We start from the raw sequence: 6,881 nt of genomic DNA on the forward strand, positions 1-6,881 counted from the left end.
TCCGCTCACCATCCCCGGCTGGGCTGCTACACTTGTCGCCCTCCGTGCCCCGCGATGCTGTGCGGCTCCCACCCGAGGAGGCTCCCTTCCCTCTGGGGTCGCAGCGGCGCACCGCCCAGAGCTCTGGCCGCCCTGAGCGGCCGAGGCGGGGACAGGGGATGCCCCTCGAGCCCGACGCGACCGCGGCCCCGGATCGATTGTGGGGCTGGGCGCGCCGCACCTGCTCCGCGCGCCGGGCTCCGGGCTCCGGCCTCGCGCCCGCGGGTCGCGCGCGGGCCTCTGCGTCCCTCTTCTCCTGGCTCCGTTTCCAACTCTTCATTCTGTCTGTACCTCGAAAGCTAAAACGAAGCGCCGGAGTTGGGGCGGTGCTGGGACAGGCGCAGGGGCCCAATCGTCCCTAGGCTCCGCGGGCCGCGACGGGAGGTCGATGGGAAAGCAGCGGGGCCCGCGGCCACGCGGGGCCAAGGTCAGCGGGTCTGCGCCGTGCATCCCAGGCCCGAGGTCGGCTGCGCGCCCTCTGCGTGCGGCGCGCTGTTCTTCTAGGCACTCGACTGTCTGAACTCGTTTAACCCTCCCCGAAGCCCTGTGGGGCAGCTGTTATTCCATCCCAGTTCTAGAACTGACGAAACTGAAGTGCACAAGGCCGCATAACTAGTGAGTGCAAGCTGTATGCGGAGGGGGGAGATACTCACGTAAAATTAAATGGGCAAAATAGCATTTGCGACCTCAGTATACATTTAAAATTAATTTTTCAAACTGCAGGTTACATATTCCGAGTCAGAGCTGCGAGAGCCTAACGGGGTAGCGCGGCGTAACCGGGGCGAGAGACCCCTCACACCCGCTGCCGGGGCGCTTGGTTAGGCTGGACGGAGAGGGTTCTTCGCCCGCCTCGCCGCCTCCCACAGGACTGGCCAGAGCCTGCGCCTCTTGCAAACGGGAAATGGGGCGGAATGGAGAAAATTTCCGTGTAAAACAGCAAACGTGGGCGGCGGTTTGCCGTAGACCCTGGCCGGCGAGGAACCCTTGCCGCCCGTGCAGCAGCGTGCTGGTTAGTTTTCTTTCCGCGCTTCTCCGTTTCTCCGTGGGCTCTCGAACCCGAGGGAGTGCACATCAGCCGTCTGAGGTTCCGCCGACCCCCGGTGAGCGAGTCCAGGTCCCACACACCCGGGCTGCCGCGCGCCTGGCGTTATTACTCGGGCGCTTTGCGTTTCTGCGAGGCACACTTTCCTGGGGACAAATGACGCTCTACCCTCCTCGATCGAGTGAGCTCCTCTGCCGGAGCTCAGACACACACACACACACACACACACACACACAAACCGCGCCCTGGTCTCCTCAGTGCCCCTCGCCAGCCCCCAGGCACCCACCCACCGTGCTGCGAGGGCGCTCTCCGGCCCGGGTGCTGCGAAAGTGTAGGATCCCTCCAGGAGCCGCGTGATCTGGTGCCCAGGAAACATCCCCCCACCCGGGGAGAATTCGCCCTCGGCGGTGAAGATACAGAACCCCAGCCACAGCCGGAACACGCCGGAGAGCAGAGACCCCAGCCCGCAGAGGCGGGCTTAAACTGGTAGACAAAGACCCACCTTTTCCTTATTAAGGACCCAACCAAACGTGCATGCAAGAGATCGCTCAGGGAAGGAAAGATCCCGAGGACGCGCGAGGCTTACACAGTACCTTCGCACAGCGCTTCTGTCGGATGGGGCCAAAAACAACCGTAGAAATGTGTATATTTCAAAATTTCATCTTTATAGTCACTGTGGGAGGAGGCCCTTTTAAAATTATTTTTATTATTCCCATTTTAGGAAAGAGAAAGAAAGAAAGAAAGAAAGAAAGAAAGAAAGAAAGAAAGAAAGAAAGAAAGAAAGAAAGAAAGAAAGAAAGAAAGAAAGAAAGAAAAGGGAAGGAGGAAAGAAAGGAAGGAAGGAAGAAAGGAAGAAATTGAAACTCAGAGACTTACCCAAGGTCACCTGGAGCAGGTACAACTGTCAAACAAAATCTAGGGCCACCTATGACATCACATCACTGCTCTGGCTACATTGGGGGTTGCTAAGAACAAAGGTAACGTGTGTGGTTTGGGGGAGCAGGAAAAATCAGACCAATCAACTAACAAATATTTATGAAATATTTGTACAGAGTCCTGGTAACGACTGGGCGTTGGGGATAGGGGCCAACCAGGGCTTCCTGGTTCACCCTCCCCCTCCCCCGGATCCCTTCACACCCCAGCCTAGTTCAAAATCCTCCACAGGCACTTTCAAACCAAATGAAAAAGTCTTTGCAGGCTGGCCACTGTCTGGGTAAATGACTGGAAAGTACTGTATGGTCCACAAGGATAAACGTACACACACATACATCACAAGGACACGTGTGACCTTGCAATAAAATGAATTCTGTACGTAGGAGCTGGTGAACGTGTGGATGCGGCGTGGGAGTGACGCTGGTGACTGCACAGACGAGCGCCCCTGCCACAGCTTGCTCCAAAGCACACACCCAGCCCCAGTGATGGAGGGAACGTCCGTCACCTCCTGGCAGCTCCAGCAGGCAGGGAAAAGCCAAGAAACTTGGGGCTGGAAGTCACCTGGGGGGAGTGGGCAGCAGGATAAAGAGTTGTGCTTACAAAACACACACCCAGAAGCAACGTCCCGGCCCTAGTTCCAGCTTCCCTAAGGGACTGTGCTTGTCGGCACTAAAATATAATTTTAGGTATGAGAGAGCCAGAGCCGGAGGGCGTGGGGAGGAGTAATAAGGTGTCTTTTAAAAACACGACATCTGCATTTGCCCTGAAATATTTCAGCAAGAAATGAAAATAGACAGAGAAGAGATAAATGAAGCAAGTGTGGCAAAATCTTGATAACTGTTAAATCCAGGTGGTGGGTATACAGCCCTCCACTTCTGTGCGTTATGAAACTTTTAGTACAAAGAAAAAATACAGAAAGAACAATAAAAACTCAACCTCTTCATTTTATTGTATGTAAGGTATACCTGAATACCGTTAATTTTTAGGAGTTTTAAAATAAAAGTCAGACTACATGGAGAATGCCTTCTTATCTCCTATAAAGATAAAGTGCAGCTCTTGAGTCGGTGTCGCAGAGGAAAGGCCAGTAGGGGACATCTTGGTCTCTGGTTCCAAATCCAGCAGCCCTGGCCTTTCCACTCCCAAGCCCACCACTACCCTGCCTGTTACCCCACCTGGGTATGCAGCCTGCCCCTAAGGACCCCCAAAGTTCCCTTCTATGTTGCAGACTTCCTCCGCCAGGACAAGTGTAGGGTGCTTTCCTTAGTTAAAAGGAATGAGAAATAATAAAGGCAAAAAGTTGTCTTTCTGTCACTGTAGACCCAGAAGACAAGAGATGGTCTTGCAGCCTCTTCGCAGCGGTCCAGAGTGGAAAACACTTCCCCGAACCAAGAGGCTGGCTTGTCCGGGTGCCCGGCCGTCTGTCTGTCGTCTGTTTTCTGCTAGACTTCGGCTCCCAGAGCTCCAGGCAGGCTGCAGACAAAGACGCCGCCCCGGCCCCTTGCTGGCTGTGGGAAACCAGAAGGGCCAAACCGAAGCCAGACTTTCTTCAGCAAGACCCATGTTTGCAAAGGAGGGCGCATTTCCGTGGAGGGGTCCCAGGCATGCGACTGGCCTCCTTCTATTTTAAGGGCTGGAGGGGTCGGGAAAGCAGGGTGTGTCCTAAGGTGGCCAACCGAGTCCGAGGTGAGCGAGTATATCTGCAGGACTCAGTCCGCCTGGGGCCGGGCTGCGGGGACGGGCGCGCGAGGCGGGTTAGGGACCCGCGGGGACCGCGATTCCCGAGGGCCTGGCGCCACCCAGCGGAAGCGAGAGGAACTCCCGCTCTTTCCACGCGGGCGCCCAGGAGGAGGGGAGGCCAGCCCGGGACCGAGACACCAGGGACTTTCTTGGACGGCTGGAGGGTGACACTCATTGACGGCTCCAGAAAACCATGCCTGGCCTTCCCGGCTCAGCCCTCTCACCAGCAAGGACACCGTGGCCCGCCAGGCCGAGACTCCGTTTGCCCTGAACCCCGAGATGAAAAGCGCTTTCCCCTCAAATGCGAACCACCCACAGAGATGCGCTCGGGTGGACGCGCCTTGGAGCCGGGTGTGCGCTGGCCTTGCGCTGCCGGCACAGGGCAGAGTCCACGTGGAGGGAGGGACGATCAGGCCGCGTAAATCATCTAGAGGGGTTTTTGGCCTGAGTCCCTGTTTCCGAAAGGTTGCGGGATGGCTGGGACGTTGATTATACAGCGTTCCCTTTTCAAGTGCGCGCCCCTCCCCATCGCAGCCCGTCTGGTGTGCGAGGATTGTTTGAAAGGAAGGAAGCATTCTTGAAGTGGCGGGTGATGGATCGTCTAAACCCTTCTGGGGCGTTTGGGGCGGGGGTTTGAAGGCAGCTCATCAATAAAGACCCCCCTGGAGAGAGGGGGGCTGGAGAACAGCCCCCCACCACGCAGCCTGGAGCCCTAGGCCTGGACCAGAACCTCCTGGCCAAGGGGGAGGCGGGGAGGGGGTCCCGGGCAGGTGGAGACGCCTCGCCTGGACGGGCCGCCACCGAAGCCCTTCAGGTTGCACGGCGGGGGCGCTGCAGGGTGATTGGGGACGGGGGGGGGGGGGTGACGGCAAAAAGGCTGGTGGGCTCCCAACACCAGGACGTCAGGGCACAGGGTGAAAAGCGGCCCCCGGGATGCTCTGCTTTGACTCCTCTGGCTCCTACGCCAGCTCCTCAGGTGCCCTGCTACATGTGCCTTCCCTCCGTAGAGATTTCTTTTCGAACCCCAACCCAAAACTGTCCGTCCACCTTTCCCAAATTGGAGGAGGGAGATGGGGGGGACGCGTAAAGATGACTCGGGTCAGACCATTGGAGGCTGGGTGGGCTGGGAACCCCTGGGACCAAGCCTCAGCCAGGCCGCAGCCTCTTCCCTCCCGTGGAGCTGCAGCCCTCAGAGACGTCCGTCTCAGCGCCCTCTGTGCCCGCCTGGAAGAGAAGACTGCCCTGGGGTTGCTACGGGAAACCTGCAGCCGCTCCCTCCTTGGGAAGACGCGAACCTCGACAGCAAGGTGGGCCTGGGGAGGCGGCCTTGGGGCCTGTCTAGGCGCGGCCCCGGGTGCTTTCCCGGCCCCTCAGTCCCAGCCCCAGCGAGCACTCCCTCCCCCTCCCGCGGGCTTCCCGGGCGACAGAGGGTCAGGCCGCCTCCGCAAAGGACCGACCACCAGGCACGGGGGGGGGGGGGGGGGGGGGGCGGGGGGGAATGGGGGATGGGTTGGAGGGAAGGCTCCCGAAAGGCAGCTCTTCCAAGGCGGCGTCTGGGCGCCCCGAGGTCCCGAGTCGGGCTCTGGGCGCCGAGCACGTTTTATTTATCCCTGCAGAGGATGCTGGAGGACAAAAGAAATATTTGGACGTCAGAGCTGATTTATATTTTTGGAAGAGCTACGTTTCCTTTTCTGAAGAGAAGCGAGCGCGCCCCATATCCTGAGCGCAGCGGGGAGACAGGAGGGGAGTTTTGATGCTCCAGGAAGTTCATCCACCGCGGCTCGGGCCCCGCGGGGTTCGCTGCCCCGGGGAATATTTATTTATTGGAGGGGGTAGGGCAGGAGGGGAGGAGGCGAGCCAGACGCGAGAAGAAAGCCCGACTCGTCTGGTTTGGGACCCCCAGGGCGCCTCCAGGCCCGCGGACCCGCAGCCGGCCGGTCTGGCCTCTCCGTCGTGGCGGGGAGCGTCCGAGGCGCGGCCTTGCGACCTCCGAGCGCGAGCGTTTGGTCGATGCCTCCGCAGCCCTGGGCGGGCACCCTCCTTCCTTCTGCTCCCGCCAGCCGGGCCTGCCCAGCGTGCCACCCACCTTCTTCCCGAGCTTGGGAAGCAGAAGCGGGGCACGGGGCCTCCCAAGGGGGGGCTGCAGAGCAGGGGCCCGGCAGGGTGGGCGCCGGGGAAGGGACTTCGAGCTCAGGGTGCCTTCCGGCTCACTCCTAAGACAGCCTGGCTCCACGGGTTCTGTGTCATCAGCGGGGGTTCCCTTCCAGCAACCCAAGCCGCCTCACGGTGGTCCTGCGGAGGGGCACCCCTCCCACACTTGTTCCGCTTTTTTTCCTCCCAAGACTGGGAATGGGTGGGACAGGCTTCCCTAATTTTCCTTCGCCCCTGTTAGCTGCCTGTTAGGAGTGGCCGTCCCGGCCATGGAAACCCTCCTCGCAAGCCCCGGCCTTCCCCACATAAACGCAGAAGGCTGTCCGCGAGGCCCAAGGCCGGTCCACTGCAGAGCCGAACCGGGCAGACAGGCTGGCTCCCGGGACCACCCCCAAAAACGCGGTAGGAAGCTGGGCCTTGAATCCCGGGCAGTGCAGAGGTGGGAAGAGGTGCGGCCTCCTGGGAAGGGGCTCTGGCAGGCTGGACCCCTTTTCACCTCTCCACCGCCGATCCCGCCAAGAGGGTGATCAAGTTTGCCCACCGCCAGGCGCAGGGGATCTGGGGCCCATCCGCGGATCTCTCAGGAAGGTGGCTATAAAAAGAGCCCTGCCCGGAACACAGGCGTTGGAGAGCGGAAGAATCTATCTAAATAAACATTTGGAATTGGGTGGCTGCTTTCAAACCCGGAGGTCTGAGGCCTCTGGACCGAGGAAGGCAGACGTCCACAAGGGTGTAAAATTCCCGCCGTTACCGCTGTGGCCCAGGTGCCCTCTCCAAGCCCGCCCTGGCGCCTCCTCCTGGCCTCGCGGCCGCGGACGCATTTTCTGTTATAAATAAGCATCTCTAGCTTGGCCTCTGGGGCGCTTCCCCACACAGGCTCACCCCCTAGGCCTCAGCATGCAGTACCCACCGCTGTCTGGAAAGGCCTCTCGACACACACGTTAACTTTGTACCAAAGCACAGACTGGACAGGGTGGAC

Source organism: Tursiops truncatus, chromosome 10, assembly GCF_011762595.2.
Source record: "Tursiops truncatus isolate mTurTru1 chromosome 10, mTurTru1.mat.Y, whole genome shotgun sequence".
NCBI lineage: Eukaryota > Metazoa > Chordata > Mammalia > Artiodactyla > Delphinidae > Tursiops > Tursiops truncatus.